This window comes from Microcaecilia unicolor, chromosome 1 (assembly GCF_901765095.1).
Source record: "Microcaecilia unicolor chromosome 1, aMicUni1.1, whole genome shotgun sequence".
Lineage (NCBI taxonomy): Eukaryota > Metazoa > Chordata > Amphibia > Gymnophiona > Siphonopidae > Microcaecilia > Microcaecilia unicolor.
Genome location: NC_044031.1, coordinates 14,632,816 through 14,657,334, shown reverse-complemented (window position 1 = coordinate 14,657,334; position 24,519 = coordinate 14,632,816). Strand labels below are relative to the sequence as shown.

General features: G+C 45.7%; 1 pseudogene; it reads right to left on the bottom strand.

Annotated features, from left to right (window-relative positions):
• Positions 1-16,226: 16,226 nt before the first annotated feature.
• LOC115476803 overlaps positions 16,227-24,519 on the bottom strand; it is a 36,276-nt pseudogene continuing 27,983 nt past the window's right edge.

Below are 24,519 nucleotides of genomic sequence, written 5' to 3'. Positions count from 1 at the left end.
CATAAGTACATAAGTAATGCCATACTGGGAAAAGACCAGGGGTCCATCGAGCCCAGCATCCTGTCCACGACAGTGGCCAATCCAGGCCAAGGGCACCTGGCAAGCTTCCCAAACGTACAAACATTCTATACATGTTATTCCTGGAATTGTGGGTTTTTCCCAAGTCCATTTAGTAGCGGTTTATGGACTTGTCCTTTAGGAAACCGTCCAACCCCTTTTTAAACTCTGCTAAGCTAACCGCCTTCACCACTTTCTCCGGCAACGAATTCCAGAGTTTAATTATACGTTGGGTGAAGAAAACTTTTCTCCGATTTGTTTTAAATTTACTACACTGTAGTTTCATCGCATGCCCCCTAGTCCTAGTATTTTTGGAAAGCGTGAACAGACGCTTCACATCCACCTGTTCCACTCCACTCATTATTTTATATACCTCTATCATGTCTCCCCTCAGCCGTCTCTTCTCCAAGCTGAATAGCCCTAGCCTCCTTAATCTTTCTTCATAGGGAAGTCGTCCCATCCCCGCTATCATTTTAGTCGCCCTTCTCTGCACCTTTTCCAATTCTACTATATCTTTCTTGAGATGCGGCGACCAGAATTGAACACAGTACTCAAGGTGCAGTCGCACCATGGAGCGATACAACGGCATTATAACATCCTCACACCTGTTTTCCATACCTTTCCTAATAATACCCAACATTCTATTCGCTTTCCTAGCCGCAGCAGCACACTGAGCAGAAGGTTTCAGTGTATTATCGACGACGACATCCAAATCCCTTTCTTGGTCCGTAACTCCTAACGTGGAACCTTGCATGATGTAGCTATAATTCGGGTTCTTTTTTCCCCACATGCATCACCTTGCACTTGCTCACATTAAACGTCATCTGCCATTTAGCCACCCAGTCTTGTAAGGTCCTCTTGTAATTTTTCACAATCCTGTCACGATTTAACCATAAGAAGGAGGATCATACTGACTCTTACAAGGATCTATGAATGAAACATGTTAACAGATTAGTTACTCTCTGAGATAACATTTATTTGCTAGAACATGTCCTTTTTTCTCGCCCAGATCGGAGGATTAAGACAGTATTATCTGCCCCTTGGGCAATAATTTCAGCAGGCTGTGGGGGCCCATTTTCTTGGGTAACCCACACTTTTGCACCTGCAAATTAGGGGATATTAAAAATCCAATATATATTATGGTCTGAAGTGTATTATTGTACTGCTTGACCGCTAAAATGGGAACCATTATCTGTCTGAATTTGGAGGGGAATACCACAGTAAAGGGATATCAGTTCTAAAGTTTTGATGGTATTAATCTGGGTAGCTCGTCTGCAAGGATATGCAATTAAATATCCAGAATAAGTATCTACTGCTGTGCATACATATTGACATCCCTGTGAATTGGGTAAAGGTCCTATATAATCCATTTGCCAAATCTGTCCAGGTAACTTTCCCCTTTGTAATTGCCCCTTAGTCATGTGGGGAACAGATCGCCTAGTCTGATGTTGACAGACTGGACATTTTGCAATGACAGTTTTAATAACATCCATACTTAAACTAATACCACGATCTGTTGCCCACCTGTAAGTGGCTTTTTCTCCCAAATGTCCACATTTCTGGTGCGCCCATGTCGCAAAATCTGAGCAATTATCCGGTTCTTCCAAAGTTTCCACCCTGAGAGGTGAAATTTTGCTTTGTTCATCAGCCACTGCATTGTAAAGGCGTTCTAGAGTATCACCCTTGCAATGAGCATCTACATGAAAAACAGTAACATTAGTATTTTGTACATAATTCCAAATGTCTTGCCACAATTCTTTACCCCACAAATATTTGGTATTAATCTTCCAATTGTTCTGGTACCAGGTAGGTAGCCACGTGGCTAATCCATTTGCCACAGACCATGAGTCAGTATAAATGTAACATTGTCCTAAATTTTCTGTTTTCAAAGCCATATAGGCAGCATACAACTCTGCATATTGACTCACTTACTGAGACACTTAGCTCTACCTCTCCTGGTAATCTGAGGCAGTTTGTATTGCCTGCTGTGCTGCTTCAAAAGCTTGTTGTTCTTTTTCTCCCCACTCAAAATTATATTTTTTCCTAGTCACTTTATACAATGGTGCTAAGATTTGCCCCAGGTGGGGTATGTGTCGTCTCCAAAAGCCAAATAATCCAATAAAACGTTGTGCCTTCTTTTTATTATGAGGAACAAATTCCAAAATTTTCTGTTTAGCTTTTGGCAAAATTTCCCTCAGACCATTATGCCACTGAATGCCTAGAAATGTCACTGTTTGGGATGGCCCTTGTATCTTATCAGGATTTATTTCCCATCCCTTGTCCTTTAAATGTACAATTAGTGACTCCAACTGAGTCTGAACATCTTCCTGTATTTTCCCTTGAATATCATCAATATAGTGCACAATTTGCATATGATCAGCTAGAGGAAACTCATCTAAATGATCTGCCACCGTCCGGTGACAGATAGTGGGGCTATGAATCCAGCCATGTGGTATTCGAGTGAATGTATATTGCCTGCCCTGCCAACTGAAAGCAAATTGATCCCAATATTTCTCATCGACTGGTATTGTGAAAAAGGCATTAGCCAAATCTATTACAGCATACCATCTGCCAGAATGTGTCTGTATTTTCTCTATCAAAGTAATAGTATCTGGGACTGCAGCAGTTAAAGCGGGTGTAATTTTGTTTAGTTCCCTATAATCCACGGTCATATGCCAGGAACCATCACTTTTTTGGACTGGCCAGACCGGATTATTCCAATCTGTGGTGGTAGTTTTAATAACCCCCTTCTCCGTTAACTCTTTTATAGTTTTACTGATCTCAAGGTCCCCCCTGGTATTCTATACTGTTTTAAATGAATAGTCCGTCTGGCTGGGGGAATCTCTATTAGGGTCATTTTCACCTTTCCCACAGTCATTGGACGAGATTGGATATAAGGTTTAACTCCAAATTGATACCTCCCATCTTCTAACGTTAATGACAATCCCTTTAATATATCTATGCCCAGTATATACTCAGGCACAGGTACAATCATATAACTTTATATTCCCTTTTAGGTAAATTTCCCATTTTTAATTCCACCCAGGTCTGTACAGCTTCAATTTGTTTCCCCCCCAATCTGGTAATGATAGCTTTCTGACCCTTAAATTTATGAGGATTCCCATATAATAAAGTGGCCTCAGCTCCAGTATCCACTAGAGCACACACTTTTTTACAGGACCTATTTTCCCAACAAATTTCTATATCTACATGGGGCCGTAAATCTAAACGCGCTAAGTGGGTGGAAGCCTGGTCATTCTGTCAATCATATTTTCCTGTTTTTTTTTAAAGATGCTGCACTTCTTTCCAGGGATACAAATCCTCATACCCCTGCCATTCCTCCTCCTCTTGTGGGGGTGCACTAACACTAGCACTAGGGGTTCCAGCCTCAGGGGGAGAACGAGCTGATTTCTACTACTACTACTACTACTACTATTTAGCATTTCTATAGCGCTACAGGGCATACGCAGCGCTGCACAAACATAGAAGAAAGACAGTCCCTGCTCAAAGAGCTTACAATCTAATAGACAAAAAATAAATAAAGTAAGCAAATCAAATCAATTAGTGTGAACGGGAAGGAAGAGAGGAGGGTAGGTGGAGGCGAGTGGTTACAAGTGGTTATGAGTCAAAAGCAATGTTAAAGAGGTAGGCTTTCAGTCTAGATTTAAAGGTGGCCAAGGATGGGGCAAGACGTAGGGGCTCAGGAAGTTTATTCCAGGCGTAGGGTGCAGCGAGACAGAAGGCGCAAAGTCTGGAGTTGGCAGTAGTGGAGAAGGGAACAGATAAGAAGGATTTATCCATGGAGCGGAGTGCACGGGAAGGGGTGTAGGGAAGGATGAGTGTGGAGAGATACTGGGGAGCAGCAGAGTGAGTACATTTATAGGTTAGTAGAAGAAGTTTGAACAGGATGCGAAAACGGATAGGGAGCCAGTGAAGGGTCTTGAGGAGAGGGGTAGTATGAGTAAAGCGACCCTGGCGGAAGATGAGACGGGCAGCAGAGTTTTGAACCGACTGGAAAGGGGAGAGGTGACTAAGTGGGAGGCCAGCAAGAAGCAGATTGCAGTAGTCTAAACGAGAGGTGACAAGGGTGTGGATGAGGGTTTTGGTAGAGTGCTTGGAAAGAAAGGGGCGGATTTTACGGATGTTGTAAAGAAAGAAACGACAGGTCTTGGCAATCTGCTGGATATGAGCAGAGAAGGAGAGAGAAGAGTCAAAGATGACCCCAAGGTTTCAAGCTGAGGAGACAGGGAGAATGAGAGAGCCATCAACAGAAATAGAAAACGGGGGGAGCGGGGAGGTTGGTTTGGGGGGGAAAATGAGAAGCTCGGTTTTGGTCATATTTAATTTCAGGTGGCGTTGAGACATCCAGACATCAATGTCAGACAAGCACGCTGAAACTTTGTTTTGGATGCAAGTGTCAGCATTTACCCAAGCTCGTTGACTGCGTACTACTTTGCCCCCATTTAATCCCCGCTTTTTAACTTTCCCTTTCCACTTTTTACATTTATACTGTGCCACCCTTATTGCGGCATGCTCTGCAGTGGTCTGATAGTTATCCAGCTTATCAGCTAACAATTTATTTGGACACTTAAGCATTACATTTTAACTACGCAAGTCACACATTTGTCGCTCTAATTCTGCAATTTTCTTATGCTGTTCATCACGGTTCTGATGGATTTTCCGATAAGCGGTTAACAGAATCCATCCATGCCTTCCGACAGAATATTGTTCCTTCCCCCATTCTTTCTTAATTTTTTGCATACATCTAACCACACCTAAGGGTTCTGACCCCTTTAAACAGGAGTCCCACTCCTCACACAAACCTGCACATTTTGACCACTCAGTGGCTATTATATCATATGGTACTACATCCCATCCAGTCTGGTAGCCCCTGTGCTACCTTGGAGGAGGGAGGTCTCCTAGAAGGACGGCATCACCCTGGTGAAGTAGGAAGTACTCCTGTAGCCAGGACCTGCCCACCAGGGGATGTACTATCCTCTCGCACCGAGGATATGTCTCCAAGTGCTGCCCGGGAGGGAAAGGTTAGTTCAGCCGTTGTAGTTGGTGATTCGATCATTAGGCATATAGATAGCTGGGTGGTTGGTGGACGTGAGGATCGCCTGGTGACTTGCCTGCCTGGTGCGAAGGTGGCGGACCTCACACGTCACCTAGATAGGATTTTAGATAGTGCTGGGGAGGAGCCGGCTGTCTTGGTTCATGTGGGTACCAATGACATAGGAAAATGTGGGAGAGAGGTTCTGGAAGCCAAATTTAGGCTCTTAGGTAGAAAGCTCAAATCAAGATCCTCTAGGGTAGCATTTTCTGAAATGCTACCTGTTCCACACGCAGGGCCCAAGAGACAGGCAGAGCTCTGGAGTCTCAATGCGTGGATGAGATGATGGTGCTGGGAGGAGGGTTTTAGATTTGTTAGGAACTAGGCAACGTTCTGGGGAAGGGGAAGCCTATTCCGAAAGGATGGGCTCCACCTTAACCAGGGTGGGACCAGGCTGCTGACATCGGCATTTAAAAAGGAGATAGAGACTTCCGGTGGAGGCATGGAGCAGTGAAGACGCAGAACGGAGCTGCTCCGGGGTGCCTTCATAAATCAGCGCTCGTAGAACCTTAAACCTGTCACGGAGTGCAAAGACAGAGAGAGAAAGTGTTCGGCATCAACTTAAGAAGCGGGGGGAGACGGAGACGCTGCGGATGGCATCCAAGCAAGCTCGTAAAGAGTCAAAAGATAAGACCCGTGCCGCGGACCACAAAATGGCGGATAGGGCCGCGCCACCGTCGCCATCACCAAACTCGCCATGGGCAGCAGAGCTTTCAGAAGAGGTGAGGGCGGCAGTTGAGCAAGCGGTGGGGGTCAAGCTGCAATTGATTCTAGAAAAACTGGACAGACTGACTGAGCAGCATACCAAGTTGTTTAATGAGCTTCAGGCGGTTCAGCAGCGCGTAGGGCAGGCAGAGGATGACATTCGCAAAGTGGCGGAAGAGCAGCCGCGTTTACAGGCGCGCCTCACGGCGGTGGAGGGGAAACTGGAAGATTTGGAAAATCGGTCCAGGAGGAACAACCTCCGCCTCGTGGGGCTGCCAGAACTGCTGCCTGAGCGGTCTCTCTGCACTTTTCTTGAAAAATGGCTGCCAGAAGCGCTGGGAAATGAGGAGCTGGAGACCACATTGCGCATAGAACGGGCACATAGACTTGGCCAGAGGAGAGATGATATGGGAAGACCGAGAGTAGTAATCTGCCGAATCCTTAATTATGCACACAAGTCACTCATCTTGCAAGAGTTGTGTGCAGGTAAACACCTGGATTATAAAGGGAACAAAATTTTATGTTTCCAGGATTACTCCACCACAGTGTCAGCGGCGCGGAAAAGCTTCGCGCCACTATGTTCTAAACTCTTTGGGTTAAAATACCGATTCAGTCTCTTGTACCCAGCAAAACTTAAGCTGCTCGACAATGGGAAAGCGGTGTTTTTTGAAAAGGTAGAGGAGGCGACTACATATGTGGATACGATGCTGGCCAAGGGACATGGCGAATGAGAGTACGAAGAGGGCCTATGGTGAGTGGCAGGCTCCCATGGTGATCAGATGGCTGGTATGGACAAAGTTCACTAAGTTTGTTGTTATAAAAGTTAAAGTTGCAGTGGAGACAGTTTGAAAAGAAAGCAAGATTTGGGTGCTTTGCTGGTACAGGGGCAGCTGAATAATCAGAGAGCGAAGAGGTTGCCTGAAGTGTGAGGGAGTCTTGCATTAGGAACTTTATGGCTGCTGGGGAGGGAGTATAAATACATTTGAAGTTTTCCCAGTTACAAGTGGAAGCAAAGACATGTAGAGCAAAGAAAGCGGCTTTGGAGATCCTTAAACTTGGGAGAAGCAGCATATTAATCACACATTAGTGGTGGTTGTTTGACCAATCACTGGTGACAGCTTTTGTCAGAAGCGGAGAATTTCAACTTTGGAGCATAGACAGTGAAGGTTCTAAGAGGCGAGAGACATGGATATAATCCAGCTGGCCCCTGATGAACTTGGACTCCTATAGTGGACTTCACACACAAATTAGAGTCCTGGTGACCATACTGTTGCAGAGGACAGAGTGACAGGTAGTGGTCATCAATGATAAGATGGGCACCCTAGCCTTGGTAAAACAGGAAGTCGTGCCTAGAGGCATAAGGGGAATGAGAAGGGGTATAAGAGGGGGGAGGGGGAGGGGTGGGGAGGGTTGGGCGGTAAGGGAGGGGGGAGGGTGGTATGGGAGGCGGGGAGGGAGGGGGGTTCTGTTTGCATGTTGTTTTACAGTAAGAACTTTGAGTATGAAGGTGTGGGGAGTCCGAGGGAGAGTGAGGTATGGGGAGCGACTGGCTGAGAGGGTGGGGGCTGGGACACTCTCTTGGTATACAAAGCATACTAGAAGTCAGTTGGTGGAAAGCCTAAGTACTGCAAGAGGAGTGACATGACTTCAATACAGATAATGACATGGAATGTAGGGGGTATACACTCCCCAGTTAAGAGACAAAAAATCTTAAAGGCGTTGAATGACAATAAGGTGTCTATAGCATTTTTGCAAGAAACACACCTCACGAGGGAAGAGCATATGAAGCTGAAAACTTGGTGGGTGGGTGAACTATATGATGCGCCTGCAGAGGGGAAAAAGGGAGGAGTAGTGATCTTAATTAGGAAAAATCTTAATGTGGAGGTGAAAGGGGTGGTAGCGGATCCTGGAGGGAGGTATGTCCTAGCCTCAGTGATTGTGGAACGACAACCACTATTACTCTGTAATATTTATGCTCCCAACAATTATGATAAACAATTCTCTGCACAACTTACTAGGAAAATTCTAGCGATGGGAGATATACCAATGGTGGTGGGAGGTGATATGAACGATGTCATGGATCCAGTTTGGGATAGATCTAAACCAACAGGGAAGGAATTGGCCAGGAAGGAGAGGGGCCTTGTTAGGTTGAGTGACACTTTGGAGTTGGTGGATGTATGGAGAACCTTACATCCGATATAAAAGGACTATACACACCTCTCCAGAGCTCATAACACACTGTCCAGAATAGATTATATACTGACTACGCGAGAGTTACTGACCAAAGTGGAGGAAATTCAGATAGGTCCAATAATGATCTCAGATCATGCTTGGGTACGACTGCGAGTTCGGATAGAAGAGGAGAAGGGTGTAATGGGGACATGGCGTTTCCCCGCTCATTTATATCGGGATAACCAATATATACCTTATTTGGTAGAGAAATGGAGAGACTATAGTATTAATAACGCCCAGCATAGGGAGGATCCAGTTCTTTTTTGGGAGACTGCTAAAACGGTTCTACGGGGGGAAACCATCTCTTATCTCGCCTTCCAAAGGAGGGCTCGGAACAGAGAAGTGTTTCGATTGGAAAGGCGGGTGATAACTTTACGGAAGAGGTATAGCCAGGATCATAACCTGAGAATTCGAAAACAGTTGCTGGAGGCGCAGCAAGCCTGAAATGAACTTTTGCAGGAGAGGATGCAGAAAGCGAATATATATTACAAATATCAGCTATATAAATTCGCTAATAAAAGTGGGAGATTCCTGGCGAGGATGGCTAATAGGAAGCTTGGGGTTAAAAAAATACTTACAATGAGGGCTGCCACAGGAGAACGGGTGCATAGTGATACCGGCATAGTGGGAATATTGGGAGATTTTTTCAGCAACTTATATACGCAGCAGGAGGACCTAGTGCGGCCTAGTGAGGCTTATCTCAGCAGCATGGATCTCCCACAAGTTTCTGAAGAGGAGGTAGAAGTGTTGAATGCACCAATAGCTGATGAGGAGGTAGAGCTAGTGATTAAATGGAGTAAGCTAGGGAAAGCGCCGGGGCCGGATGGCATGAGGAATGAATTCTACAAAATTATTAACACTGAAATCCTTACAGAGGTGTTTAATGTGGCCATACGTCAGGGGCAGCTGCCAGTGCACTTAAATAGAGCACAGATTAGCGTGCTACCAAAGCCAGGTAAGCCAACTGATCGACCTGACTCGTACAGGCCAATTTCTCTGTTGAATGCAGAGTTAAAATATCTAGCAAAGATATTGGCGAACCGCTTAGCGAGATATTTACCATCACTGATCATGGACTCTCAGGTGGGTTTTACCTGTGGGAGGGTGATAGCCAAGAATATGAGGAGAATTTGGGTGGCACTAAAAAGGGTACGAATGGAACAGGTCCCGGCATTGCTAGTAAGCTTTGACGCGGAGAAAGCGTTCGACCTATTTGTTTGCAGTGTTGACGGCATATGGTATAACGGGCCCTTTTGCGCAGGCGGTCAAAGTGCTGTATACGGACCCGAAAGTGCAGATATTTGCGAATGGCATGAGATCTGAATGGTTTCCAATCAGGAGGGGTACGAGGCAGGGTTGTCCACTTTCACCACTTCTTTTTATCTTGGCGTTAGACCCTTTAATGAGAGAGATCCAAAACAATGGAGACATTCGAGGAGTGAGGGTGCGGGACTATAACTTTAAGACAGCTGCATTTGCTGATGATCTCTTGGTGTTACTTACAGAGCCTAGGCACTCTTTGCCATTTCTCATGGAAAGTTTAGAGGAATATGGGAACTTCTCAGGGTTTCGGCTCAATCTTCAAAAGTCAGAAGCGTTAACTAGCAATGCTGAGCTTAAGCGAGAATGGGCTGACAGCTTCCCCGTGAGATGGGCGCAGGGATCTTTTAGACATCTGGGAATACAGCTTCCAATGGACACAAGGCGGATCTACGAACTAAATATAACTAAGTTGTTGAAAGAGACTAAAGAACAGCTAGCTCGATGGTCGATGCTTCCTTTGTCTTTGATGGGACGGATACAACTATTCCGCATGATAGTGTTTCCACGTTGGCTATTTGTTATGCAGGCTCTGCCATTAAGATTATTGAACCGTGATGTGGTGGCGCTTCGGAGGTTAGTGGTACAATTCTGTTGGGCAGGTAGGAAATCGAAGATGAAATGGCAATATTTAGTGGGGCACTGGAGTAAGGGGGGGTTAGGACTCCCAGATATGCGGGTGTATAATCAGGCATGTCTTTTGAGACATCTGCGAGACTGGATTATGGGCACATCTGCTTTTACGGACGTGGGGATGGAGCGAGCGTATTTCCATCCATGGCATTTGAATTACTTATTACATGTCCCAAAGAAAGGGAAACTGCCTGGAAGAATCAGAGATAGTTTATTGTTGGGGCCTCTTTGGCATGTGTGGAGGGACTTGTTACAACGATGGGGCCAGGATCCCACCACTAGTATACTACTTCCGTTGGCGGGGAATGATGAGTTCCCGCCTGGGAGAGATAATGCAGTGTTCCGTAGATTGCAGGAACAAGGAGTGGAATTGTTAGAAAGTGTCATGCAGGAGGATGGCACCTTGATCTCTTGGATGGACTTTCAGCAACGATGCTCAGGGGGAATGGCGGCGATGTTGGCTTATCGACAATTGTCACATTATGTGCGTAGTTTGCCCAAAGAAGGTCTGCTCCCTCGATTTGGGAGACAGCTCAAGGACTTTTTAGAGGGAGATGCACTGGGACAGACCTCAGTATCCTGGTTCTGTAAAGAGCTAGAGAAAGGGCGTCCGGAGAGGCAAGTACTAGAGGTGGCGGACAAATGGAGTGTTGAAGCACAGTGCCAAATTCCTGAGAAGCTTATAAGGCAATCGTTGTTGGGAATAACGAGGGTGGTTAACAGTGCAGAAATGCAAGAATGTCAGTATAGAATCCTTTATAGAGCCTACTTCTCCCCCAGAAGGGCTTTTCATGCAAAAGTAACTACTACTGATGCCTGCCTCAAGTGTAAGCAGGGCGGAGCTACGCTGACACATTGCCTATGGCAATGTAGATACATTAAAGGCTTTTGGTGGGGATTGGGTAGATACCTCAGTGGAGTTTTAGATCATCCAATAGTCATCACATTTGATAGAATGCTGTTAGGTATTCCTGGACGGTGGGGTGTGGATGCACGAGGGGACCAATTGTTTCTGAGTAAAGCATGCAGTGGGGAAGAAGTGTATCCTTGGTCACTGGGTGCTGGACATGCCTCCTTCTCACTGGTACTGGAGGAATAGGGTACATCAACTGATGCTCTGGGAAGCGAGAGGGGCGCGACTGACACCAAAAAGGCAAAAGAGTTTTTTAACTATATGGGGGAAATAGATAAGTACGATATCGCCAAGAGCACGTAGTCAAATACTGAATAGATTACCATGGGATATTGGAAGGGACCAGAGGGAGCCAGAGGTGGGACATGCAAACAGAATGGGAAGGGAGGAGGGGGAGGGAGTAAGTGTGGACTCATAAGGATGGAGGGTATATATTTAGTCGAAATATAGGTAACCTGGTTGGAAGTATGGGTTGTAAGGGGAGGGAGGGAGGGGGGAGGGGCATAGTTGGAGGGAGGACGAGGGAATGGAGGATACAGTAGTTGAAGGGGAACTATGATCTAATGTACTACCTATGAGAAGATGTAAATAGAGAGTGGGGAGGGGATGGAGGGGAAGGCCTGATAAACAAGTTTGATGGCTGTACGCTACCGTTTAGATCATCTGTTTATTGGTTTGTTGGTTTAAAACTGATTTCTTGTGCATTTGAAATGTGGAGGGTGTTGTTAACTTGGACGTTCCTCAGTAAAGTGTTGACGTATAAATTTCTACAGTTGAGAGGGGGGAGGAGGGGGGGAGAATAAATAAAAACTTGATGACTGTATAATGGATTTGTTAGAATGGCTTAATATTGGAGAAATGTACACGGCTGTGGAAATTGTCTTTTAATGAAGAATTTATGCTTTCTGTTTGTCATCAATAAAAAACATTTAAATACAAAAAAGGAGATAGAGCAGCTTTTAAACTAGAAATGGGGGGAAGGCCGACAGTCGCTCAAAAGTGCATGGCTCGGGATAAGGTATCTTTCAAATATATCACCAAAACAGGGAAGATAGGGTATCCTGATAGTGAGGTTGCAAAAGAGACCATAGTAGATTAGTAACATAGTAGATGACGGCAGAAAAAGACCATCACGGTCCATCCAGTCTGCCCAACAAGATAAACTCATATGTGCTACTTTTTGTGTATACCCTACCTTGATTTGTACCTGTCCTCTTCAGGGCACAGACCGTATAAGTCTGCCCAGCATTATCCCCGCCTGCCAACCACCCAATCTCGGCTAAGCTCCTTAGGATCCATGCCTTCTGAACAGGATTCCTTTATGTTTATCTCATGCATGTTTGAATTCAGTTACCATTTTCATTTCCACCACCTCCCACAGGAGGGCATTCCAAGCATCCACCACTCTCTCCATGAAGAAATATTTCCTGACATTTTTCTTGAGTCTGCCCCCCTTCAATCTTAAGTATTTTTATTTAAGGTGTCCTTAAATAAAAATAAAAAGCAATAGAGATTCAAGATGGCTGCCGTCTGCATCGGACGTTTCTGAAGGCTCTCTGAATTTCTAAACGATGCCGAAAAGACGGCCTCCACAGCCCCACCATGGCAGAATTCGTCTTTAACTCAATCCTTTATACAGAATTATATTCAAAGAGAACAGATACTCACTACATGGGGAGGGAGCCCGCTTGTTCACCCGGGGGTTGATAGAGACTTCTCGGCGACTTTAGAGCTAGAGCTTTCGCTCAGCCCCGATGCTAGAGCCCCACCCTGCAACCCTCTGCATCCAGCACTCCTACGCAGGAAACCTCTGTATCGCTGCCGAAAGGAGCGGATAGCGGGGAAAGGGAGGAACTAAGATCCGCGCAGGGAGCTGGGCCCATAGAAGCTCTGGGCAACCAGAGGGAAGAACAAATATCTGCAGTGGTGTGCTGGAGCAGGCTCTCACAGGCTCACAAGAGCCGGTTGTTAAGATTTTAAGAATTTTGGGAGCCGGTTGTTAAAGTAGGGCCCTCCATGGCTACTTTAACAACTGGCTCCCAAAATGTGGGCTTGGGCCCCCTGCTGAATTCTCTTTTACTTTGCTGGTGGGGATGCTGAGCCCTGCCAGCCAAGTAAATAGACTACTGCTGCTCCCTGCTCCTTGTTTCCAGCTCTGAGCAGCAGGCTGGGACTTCTGCAGCATATGTGAGAAGTTTCAGCATGCTGCTCAGAGCAAGACATGGGGAGTGGTGGCAGTCCATTTATTGGCTGCCAGCAAAGGTATGCCTAGTGTGCCAGCACAAAGGGAAGGAGGAGAGAGAGGCAAGTGTTGCTCCCCCCCCCCCCCCCCGGCCACCCCTGGCCCTTCCAACTGCAGAGCTGGCTACATCCGAAGAAAGAGCCTGTTGTTAAAAATTTACCAGCACACCCCTGGTGGAGATGCAGGTAACTGGGAAGCGAAACCGGTGCTTGGCAGACTTCTGTGGTCTACACCCTGATCGTGACTGGATATGGATGGGCTTGAGTGTAAATTTTAAGGGGCTTCGACATTAGCTTCAGAACTTTTAGTACAAGAAGAGTGCTGGGCAGAATGTGCCCTGAGAATGGCAAGGACAAATCAAACTCGTGTATATATATAAAGTATCGCATACCATGTAAAATGAGTTTATCTTGTTGGGCAGACTGGATGGGCTTGGAATGTGCAGAAAATATCAGATATAGTCCATAGATTACCATGCAGTAATAACTTGGCCAAAGGAAAATTAGCTAGATCAAAATGGCGTCCGGTGCATCACTCCATGAAGGAGGTGCGCGGGAAGCATGGCGCTTAAATTTCGCCATCTTTATTTTACCGCCGCCCAACTCAAGGGCGGCCACTCCTGGAGCCGTCCAAGCTGCATGGCCAGCCAACGTAGGAAGGGCAGATAAACGGGGATGGGCGCCTAAGGCGGGAAAGGCCGACGACGCCCCAGCGGAGGAAAACCCGGCTAACTCAAAGTCTGGAAAGGCGCCTCCGATCCCCGCTAGCCGTGCGATTGCGATCCGTGGAGCGCTTCTTCGCGCCCTTGCTGTCCGATGCCATGATCCACGAGGGAATCGATGGGGAACCCCCTGCCCGCTAACAAAAGGTAAAATTACCTGCTTCCTGCTCCAAGCTGCAACGAATTGGTGTCCCAGTGAGCAGCTGCAAGTAAAAGTTTCTGCTTCAAGATTCTTTTTTTTTTTTTAACGGAGCCAGCAGGAGGGGGGAGAAAAGGAGGGACCTGGCACCACCAGGTTTGCACTCGCTCAAGAAGAGCCCTCAACCCCAGGTACTCAACAAAGCCTAAGTAAATAGGCGTGGAGACCAAGCCAGAGCTGCTGCGTGTGACCACCCACCTGCTGAGATAGGGAACATACTGAGGAGTTTCCGGCAGCACATGACCACATATAGGGAAGCAAAAGGATTGCTCTCTATCTCCACCTGCTGGTAGATGGACACAAGCCACCAGTCTATGGATTGATCTGCTTGATGATATGGAAAAGAAGATATATATATTTATATATACATCATCACTGGTCAGGAATTACATCATTCAGGCCCTTATCTCATCAGCTGGGGTGGGATGGGGGGGCCCATTGCAGCGAAAAAGCCTGAAGTCGCCCTAAGACTAGGAACAAGTCTTTTCTGCACAATGCGTCCATCTACAGAATGAGCCCCAAGGCTCTGCTGCAAAAAGCCCCCTTTTTAAGCTAAAACTTATCCAGAAATGTGCAAGGGGATACCGTCACACTCTCTCTTGGTTCAAGAAAACAAACCACTGGCCAGGTGACTTATTTACCAAACCTCAAGAGTACCCACCCTCCTTCTGCACAAGCTGGCTTCAGGGACATACATTGTTCTTGAGAGGTGCCTTATCTCATTCCTTCCAGCCTGTTCTTTGAGATATACAAGGCAAGTAAAATACAGAAGAGTTTAAAATGTATAAGTGATCAAAGTAAGACTGAAAAGCAATTCTTAATATTTTTCATCACACCACCCGAAACCCACTTTACCCACATGTAGGTGCCCCCCTTCACCCATAAGGGCTTTGGTAGTGGTGTACAGTTTTGGGGAGTGGGTTCTGGGGGGCTCAGCACCAAAGGTAAGGGAGCTATGTACCTGGGAGCAATTAATGAAGTCCACTGCAGTGACCCCTAGGGTACCTGGTTGGTGTCCTGGCATGTGAGGGGGGCCAGTGCACTACGAATGCTGGCCCCTCCTACGACCAAATGCTTTGAATTTGGCCGGGTTTGAGATGGCTGGCTTCGGTTTCCATTATCAGCGAAAACCAATGCCGGCCACCTCAAACCCGACCATCTCTGACATTTGGCCATCCCCAACCATATTATTGAAACAAAAGATGGGCGGCAATCTTTTTCAATAATACGGTCGGGGACAGCTCTTTCCGGTGCCAGCCATATAGATGGCCGGCGCCGTTCGTTTATGCCCCTCGAAGTCTATAATAGTCATTACTGATTTTCTCTTTCCACAATTTCTGCTTTATAGTTATTTCTTTCTCCACTAACAGATATTTATATGTGCCTTCCTATGTGGATTCTTCGGTGCTTTCTGAGGTTTGCCTTCTAACTGAAGCTTTTATTGCACTCAGTACATGTAAATGGATTCATGCCTAAGTGGCTTCTCTGGCTTTTTTTGAGGTGTACCTTCTGACTGGAGTTTTTACTACACTCGGAGGAGGTAAATGGTTTCATACCAGTGTGGATTCTCCAGTGTCTTGTGAGTGTTCCCTTCTCAGTGCAGCTTTTAGCTAAGTACATGCAAATGGATTGTCTGGATTCTCTGGTGCATTATCATGTATTTCTTCAACCTGAAACTATTGCTACAGTCAGTGCATAGAAATGGTTTGGTTCCTGAATGATGCATTGTGAGTGTTTCCTTGTCAATGAAGCTTTTGCCATACTCAGTACACAGATATGATTTTATTCCTGGATTCTCTGGTGTTTGTCTTATGACAGAAGCTTTTATTACATTCAGTACAGCTAAATGGTTTTCATTCCTATTTGGATTCTCCAGTGACTTCTGAGTGTTCCCTTCTCGGTGAAGCTTTTATCACACTCAGTACTTGTAAATGGCTACACTTTCGTGTGAATTCTTTGGTGCCTTGTCAGTTCTCCCTTGTCAACGAAACATTTACCACACTCAGAACATATAAATGGCTTCTCTTCTGTGTGGATTCTCTGGTGTCTTGTGAGGTGTGCCAACTGAAGCTTTTATTACACTCAGTACAGTTACATTCCTCTGTGAATTCTCCAGTGTTTTTGCAGCGTTCCCTTATCACTGAAGCTTTTACCACACTCAGAACATGTAAATGGTTTCACTCTTCTGTCGACTCTCTGGTGTTTACTGAGGTGTCCCTTGTGACTAAAGCTTTTATAACACTCAGTACAGTTAAATGGTTTCATCCCTGTATGGATTCTCTGGTGTCTTGTGAGGGCTGCCTTGTGACTGAAGCTTTTATTATACTCAGTACAGTTAAAGGGTTTAATTCCTGTGTGGATTCTCTGGTGTATTTTCAGGGTTGCCTTCTCACTGAAGCTTTTATTACACTCAGTACAGTTAGAGGGTTTCATTCATGTGTGGATTCTCTGGTGGTTTGTGAGGCTTATCTTCTGACTGAAGCTTTTATTACACTCAGTACAATTAAAGGGTTTGATTCCTGTATGGACTCTCTGGTGTGTTTTGAGGTGTGCCTTCTGACTGAAGCTTTTATTACACTCAGTACAGTTATAGGATTTCATTCCCGTGTGGATTCTCTGGTGTTTTGTGAGGTTTGCCTTCTGACTGAAGCTTTTATTACACTCAGTACAGTTAAAGGGTTTGATTCCTGTGTGGATTCGCTGGTGTATTCTGAGGTATGCCTTCTGACTGAAGCTTTTATTACATTCAGTACAATTAAGGGGTTTGATTCCTGTGTGGATGCTCTGGTGCATTGTGAGGGTTGCCTTCTGACTGAAGCTTTTATTACACTCAGTGCAGTGAAAGGGTTTGATTCCTATGTGGATTCTCTGGTGTATTGTGAGGTGTGTTTTACAAGTGAAGCTTTTATTACAGTCAGTACAGTTAAAGGGTTTCATTCCTGTGTGCATTCTCTGGTGTATTGTGAGGGTTGCCTTCTGACTGAAGCTTTTATTACACTCAGTGCAGTGAAAAGGTTTCTGTCCCGTGTGGATTCTACAGTGCCTTTGCAATGTTCCCCTCTCAGTGAAACGTTTATCACACTCAGAACATGCAAAAGGCTTCACTCTTGTGTGGATTCTCTGGTGCATCAACATGTTATACTTCAACCTAAAGCTTTTGCCACAGTCAGTGCATAGAAATCGTTTTAATCCTGAATGGATTCTCTGGTGGATGGCGAGTTTCCCTGAGGCAGTGAAGCTTTTATCACATTCAGTACTGGAAACTAGTCTCTCTCCTAGGTAGAATTTTGCATTTCTTATGAAGTTTTCTTTCTGATTGAAGCTTTTGTCACAATCAGGATATGAAGATAATCTCTCATCAGTGTTGTTTTTCTGGTGTTTTGTAATGTTTTCTCCATTGGTAAAGCTATTCCCATATTCTTTACTTGTATACACCAGCTCTTCCTTCCTACTGAAAGCTTCCTCAAACTCAGATGTAGAAAGTGTCTCTTTTATGCACTTTTTCTGTTGTTCTTTTAGTTCTCTCTTTTGACGGACGTTTTTCCCATAGTTCGTACATGTAGATGGTCTATTTTCAGTATCAGATAGAGGATGTGATTTCGGAGTTAAATGATTGCTGAGGAATATCTCACAAATATCACAGAAACAACTTTGCTCTCTCATCTGGTTTGTCTGCTTTTCCCCTGTCTGTATTATATCACTGGTACTGTTTTGACACAGAGCTGAGCCTCCTGTTGAATGTTTTTGTTTATTTTGATGTTTTCCCTTTTCTCCCCAGTCAGAACAGGAAGGAGTCTCCTCTTTCTCTCTTTCTGATAACATCTTTTCCCCTTTAGACTTCTCAATGAGCTTCCAGTCATGTGTCTTTGTTTTACTGTTTCTGGGATAATCTTTTTCTAAAAAAAATAAAAATATATAAAAAAGCATTGTAGAATATTGTAGATCAATTTAATAACCCTTCATAAACGTACCCCCCCCCCCCCCCCCCCGCTGCTGATCATTACCAGAGATGCAGGTACAATATATGATCATATTCAAGTTGATATTTCCTTTTGTAATATCCTTATTAGAACCACACAATGGCAATAATAATAATAATATCTGTAAGAAGAGATATAACAGTATAGCTTGGTAATTTTTTAAGTTTCATTCCCCCCCCCCCCCCCCCCACCCACATTCACTGCAAGAGATCAGACCGCACATGTTGTTTCTTCATGGCAGTCTGATCTGCAATAATAACAGACCAAAACCTTATCACCCTCTTCCCTTCCCTAAAGTCCATACTTCAAGTTAAAGGTTCAGCAAGTAGCTACGAGAACGGTGTGGCAAACGATCCCACACTAGGGACAAATTTGTTGAATAGACTTCCGGGCTCTAAGCGACCGCTGACTAGTGTCCAGTCTCTCAATCTTCATTAGGTTGACAAGTTCATTCCTCCAAGCAGCCTCTCTCCAACACATCAAAATATTCTTTCCATATAAAAAAAATGCCTTATGCAGCAGACGATTAGGCCTCGATCTCAAACCCAAGGAAACAAAGTTCCAGAACAACTGAATGTGCAAGACGCTTCAGATGTTTCATGAGCAACCGCAGCTGATCACTCATAAGTACTGAAGGCCCCGACGGGTTCTAAGATCAACAAGGCTCCCTCCACCCTTCCTATCCACAGAAGGATCTATTCCAATATTAAAGCCCCCCAGAACTAAGGCGCCACAACTTTAATCAGGGAAACGTATGTGTTAGGCAGTGAGAGGCTGATATGCACTGTACAGTCACTCTCAGTCCCTTCCCCCTAGGAGGAGAGGATACTTTAGCCCTAGGGGCTGGAATACGAGAGACAATCAGACTTAGGTGTAGGCGCAACCAGTAAAAATCATGTGATTTTTCCTAAACTAACTTGTGATCATATATGGATTGTCCTGTAATATTGTTATTTTTTATATGTATACATAGATGGCAATTTCCTACATTGTATCATCCTCTCCTCTTGTGTTCACATGCACACTTTGTGGCAATTGGCTAATTCCTTATCAGTAAAGCGTGATCACAGCTAACAAATAAGTAGTATGAAACACCTGGTGTCCTTCCTCTCTGAACACATATTTCCGTTGGAACATCTTGGAGTCTGCAGATTCCTCAGTCTCTCATCACCACCAAGGTTATATCCATGTGTATCTGCCATATAGGGGCCGCAAAGCCTCAGTTCCTCCTAAGTGTCACCTTGACATGTAACATGTACTTTCCATTTCCTGAGAAAGCACTTTAGCTTACATGCAGCTGCAGGAAGGAACTCAAAATATGCTGACGACAGCAAAGCAAGGAATACTGAGGGCCAGCAGAGCCATATTACAGGCCTATTATAGGAAGGAATATACAGTACCTTGGGGTGAAAGTACCTGCTTTGTTAAGGATCTACTGGCTGCTTGGGGGTTGGCTGCTAGCTTATACTGGTTTAAGTTTTTAGTGTTCTCAGTCTCCCTCTGCTGGTAGGACCGCAAAACGGAGAAACCGATGATGCGCCGCACGAATGGGAATATGAAGATAGGCTTCTGACAGATCCAAAGATGTGAGAAACTCCCCCTTCTGCACCGCTACTATGACCGAGCGCAATGTTTCCATGCGAAAGGAGAGAACTTTCAAAGCCTCGTTGACCGTTTTGAGATCTAGAATAGGCCGAGAGGAACCCTCCTTTTTGGGGACCACAAAATAAATCGAATAACAACCTGTCCCCCTTTCTGAAACCGGCACGGGAACGACCGCTCCCAGATCTATCAGCCGACGAAGCGTCTGCCGAATTGCCCTGGCCTTGACCCGAGAGCAGCACGGAGAGGCGAGGAAAAAATCTGGAAGGAAAGTCTCGAATTCTAGCGCGTACCCGTCTCGCACCACCTCAAGTACCCACTGATCTGACGTGATATGGGTCCACCTCTGATAGAACTGACTCAAACGAGCCCCTACCCTTACCAGAGGCTGGACCCGCACACCTTCATTGTGAAGCACGCCTGGAGGACAGACCTCCCCCCCCCGGCGCGTCTCGGCCTCCTCGCCGACCTCCGCGAAAGGGCTGAGTACGCTGAAAAAATCGAACCAATTTATACCAAGATTTCCAACACCAAGTTCAAATCCAACGGCGGTACAACCGGCCGCCTAGGAGGACCAATCAGCTTTACAGCACGTAAAAATCAAACCACATCCGGGGAAGACACCAAGGAGACTCCCCGTATCCTTCCCCGAAAACAGGACAGAGCCGCAATCTGCACCTTCAAAGAGGAAACAGCAAGACCTCTGTCTACACCATCCTGTAAAAATTCTAACACCTCCGGAATGGAAGCGGTCCAAGGCGAACAAGAACGATCGTTACACCAACCTTCAAAGATCCGCCACACCCCAACATAAGCAAAGGACGTGGAACGCTTACGGGACTGCAACACAGTATCAATCACCTTAGTTGAAAAACCTTTCTTCTTCAGCCTGTCCCTTTCAAGAGCCAGGCCGTAAGCGAGAACGGAGATGGGTCTGGCATCACGATCGGACCTTGCACCAACACCACCGACTCCGCCAGCGTGAGCGGCCCGACTATCGCCAGACGTACTAGATCGGCAAACCAAGGCCAACGAGGCCAATTTGGAGCCACAAGAATTACTGTCCCGGCGTACCGCTCTATTCTTTGAACTATCCGTCCTATCAAGGGCCAAGGAGGAAACATGTACAACAGCTGGTGAGGGGGCCACGCGAGCACCAGAGCATCAATCCCCTCGGACCTTGGATCTCGCCGCCGGCTGAAAAACCTGGCTACTTGAGCATTGTCTGAAGAGGCCATGAGATCTATCAACGGCAGACCCCACTCCTTCACTAGGCGACGGAACAATGGACGATGTAGCGACCACTCTCCTGGATCCAACGTGTACACAGCGGGAGGGTTCTTGACCGGTCTGGAAGGTCTAAAGGAAAGAAAATTAGCAGGTAAGACCTAATTTCACCTTCCTCAGCGACCCTCCAGACCAGTCAAGACACTTGGGAACCTTTCATCCCAGAAGCCAACACTGCCGCACCAAAACTGGCAGTAATGTCCTGTAGTTATACCATTTTCCCTTCTCTGGAACAGTGAGGATGTTGATTCCTGGAACGCCCTCAAGAGGTAGGTGGTGGAGAAGAGCTGTAGCGGAATTCAAGGTGTTGTGGGATGAACACAGAGGATCTCTAATTAGAAAATGAATGGTATAAAAAAACAAAGCTTATAGGTTTGCACAAGTGTTTGCAAGTCAAGTGCTGCTTAGATAGCAACTGTGGCTATTTCAACTAAGGCCGGTGCTGGGCCATTTTGCAAGGACGTCCAAATCACAACTTGGACGTCCCTTTTGAAAATGCCCCTCCACATCAACTAAAGTCAGTGCTGGGCTGGCTTGTACGGTCTGAGTCCCGTTTTGATGTTGATTCTACTTTTTAAATTATATATATATATTTTTTTTTTTCAAAGAAGTTAAGAGTTTATTATTTAATAAAAAAAAAAAAACAACAACTTCTGCATCCCTGTGTCCCCCTAGAGAGATTGACTACTCCAGGGATGCAGAGTCCATGGGGTTAGTACCAACTCCAAGTGTTGATCTCTCATACCTCCCTTCCACCACAAAAGTCCCCGGCCTCTACAATATCATAAATCAAACTCGCATTGCATATCAGCATCTTCACCTCCGTTTTATTACTCTCCTTGTAAAACATTAAATTATATATTTTTAAAAGAGCGGATCTTGAGTTAAACGTGGCTCTTTATAGCATTTTACAGCTGGGATCAGCATGGAGATTGGGGAGGGGAAGGTGGGAGATTTAATAGGGGGAGGTAGAGGTGGGGTGGGGGGAATATAGAAGCTAACAGGAGGGTAAGGGGCGAGGAATGGGAAGGGGCAAGGGGTTGGGGGGGGTATGGGCTTATTTGAGAGGGCTGTTGGATACTTCTTTTTCATAGAAAATAATTTGTTGTTCAAAAGATTTTGAAATGGAGTCTATTTGGATATTGCATGAACTGGTGTCATTTGAAGATGAATGTGCAATTTATTTATTTTTTTGTTACATTTGTACCCCGCGCTTTCCCACTCATGGCAGGCTCAATGCGGCTTACATGGGGCAATGGAGGGTTAAGTGACTTGCCCAGAGTCACAAGGAGCTGCCTGTGCCTGAAGTGGGAATCAAACTCAGTTCCCCAGGACCAAAGTCCACCACCCTAACCACTAGGCCACTCCTCCACTGTTGCTACTATTTGAGATTCTACATGGAATGTTGCTATTCCACTAGCAACATTCCATGTAGACGTCGGCCCTTGCAGATCACCAATGTGGCCGCGCAGGCTTCTGCTTCTGTGAGTCTGACGTCCTGCACGTACGTGCAGGACGTCAGACTCACAGAAGCAGAAGCCTGCGCAGCCTTCTACATGGAATGTTGCTAGTGGAATAGCAACATTCCATGTAGAATCTCCAATAGTAGCAACATTCCATGTAGAATCCCAAATAGTAGCAACATTCCATGTAGAATCTCCAATAGTATCTATTTTATTTTTGTTACATTTGTACCCTGCGGTTTCCCACTCATGGCAGGCTCAATGCGGCTTACATGGGGCAATGGAGGGTTAAGTGACTTGCCCAGAGTCACAAGGAGCTGCCTGTGCCTGAAGTGGGAATCGAACTCAGTTCCCCAGGACCAAAGCCCACCACCCTAACCACTAGGCCACTCCTCCACTGTTGCTACTATTTGAGGTTCTACATGGAATGTTGCTATTCCACTAGCAACATTCCATGTAGACGTCGGCCCTTGCAGATCACCAATGTGGCCGCGCAGGCTTCTACATGGAATGTTGCTAGTGGAATAGCAACATTCCATGTAGAATCTCCAATAGTAGCAACATTCCATGCAGAATCTCCAATAGTAGCAACATTCCATGTAGAATCCCAAATAGTAGCAACATTCCATGTAGAATCTCCAATAGTATCTATTTTATTTTTGTTCCATTTGTACCCCGCGCTTTCCTACTCATGGCAGGCTCAATGCAGCTTACATGGGGCAATGGAGGGTTAAGTGACTTGCCCAGAGTCACAAGGAGCTGCCTGTGCCTGAAGTGGGAATCGAAAGTTCCTCAGTTCCCAGGACCAAACATTCCATGAATGGTTCCTTGAATGTCAATAAAAGTGTTATCAAGTAAAGGGGACAATACTCATAGGCGTATGTATTAGCTTTAACTCTTATCTTTTAGTGTGACTAGGTTATATTTTGCTTACGGGACTATTTCATTTGTAGCATCCACGTTAACATGGTTGACACTGATAGAATCAATAATAAGGAGGGGGGGGGAGGTTGGGCTAGGGGGGGGGAAGGGAGAAAATTGTTTAAAAAGTTGATGACGGACTTTCACGTTTTATTTCTACTTTGAATGTTATGACGTTGGCATTTCTGTGTATGCCGGAACTGGATGTACAGTGGGGGAAATAAGTATTTGATCCCTTGCTGATTTTGTAAGTTTGCCCACTGACAAAGACATGAGCAGCCCATAATTGAAGGGTAGGTTATTGGTAACAGTGAGAGATAGCACATCACAAATTAAATCCGGAAAATCACATTGTGGAAAGTATATGAATTTATTTGCATTCTGCAGAGGGAAATAAGTATTTGATCCCCCACCAACCAGTAAGAGATCTGGCCCCTACAGACCAGGTAGATGCTCCAAATCAACTCGTTACCTGCATGACAGACAGCTGTCGGCAATGGTCACCTGTATGAAAGACACCTGTCCACAGACTCAGTGAATCAGTCAGACTCTAACCTCTACAAAATGGCCAAGAGCAAGGAGCTGTCTAAGGATGTCAGGGACAAGATCATACACCTGCACAAGGCTGGAATGGGCTACAAAACCATCAGTAAGACGCTGGGCGAGAAGGAGACAACTGTTGGTGCCATAGTAAGAAAATGGAAGAAGTACAAAATGACTGTCAATCGACAAAGATCTGGGGCTCCACGCAAAATCTCACCTCGTGGGGTATCCTTGATCATGAGGAAGGTTAGAAATCAGCCTACAACTACAAGGGGGGAACTTGTCAATGATCTCAAGGCAGCTGGGACCACTGTCACCACGAAAACCATTGGTAACACATTACGACATAACGGATTGCAATCCTGCAGTGCCCGCAAGGTCCCCCTGCTCCGGAAGGCACATGTGACGGCCCGTCTGAAGTTTGCCAGTGAACACCTGGATGATGCCGAGAGTGATTGGGAGAAGGTGCTGTGGTCAGATGAGACAAAAATTGAGCTCTTTGGCATGAACTCAACTCGCCGTGTTTGGAGGAAGAGAAATGCTGCCTATGACCCAAAGAACACCGTCCCCACTGTCAAGCATGGAGGT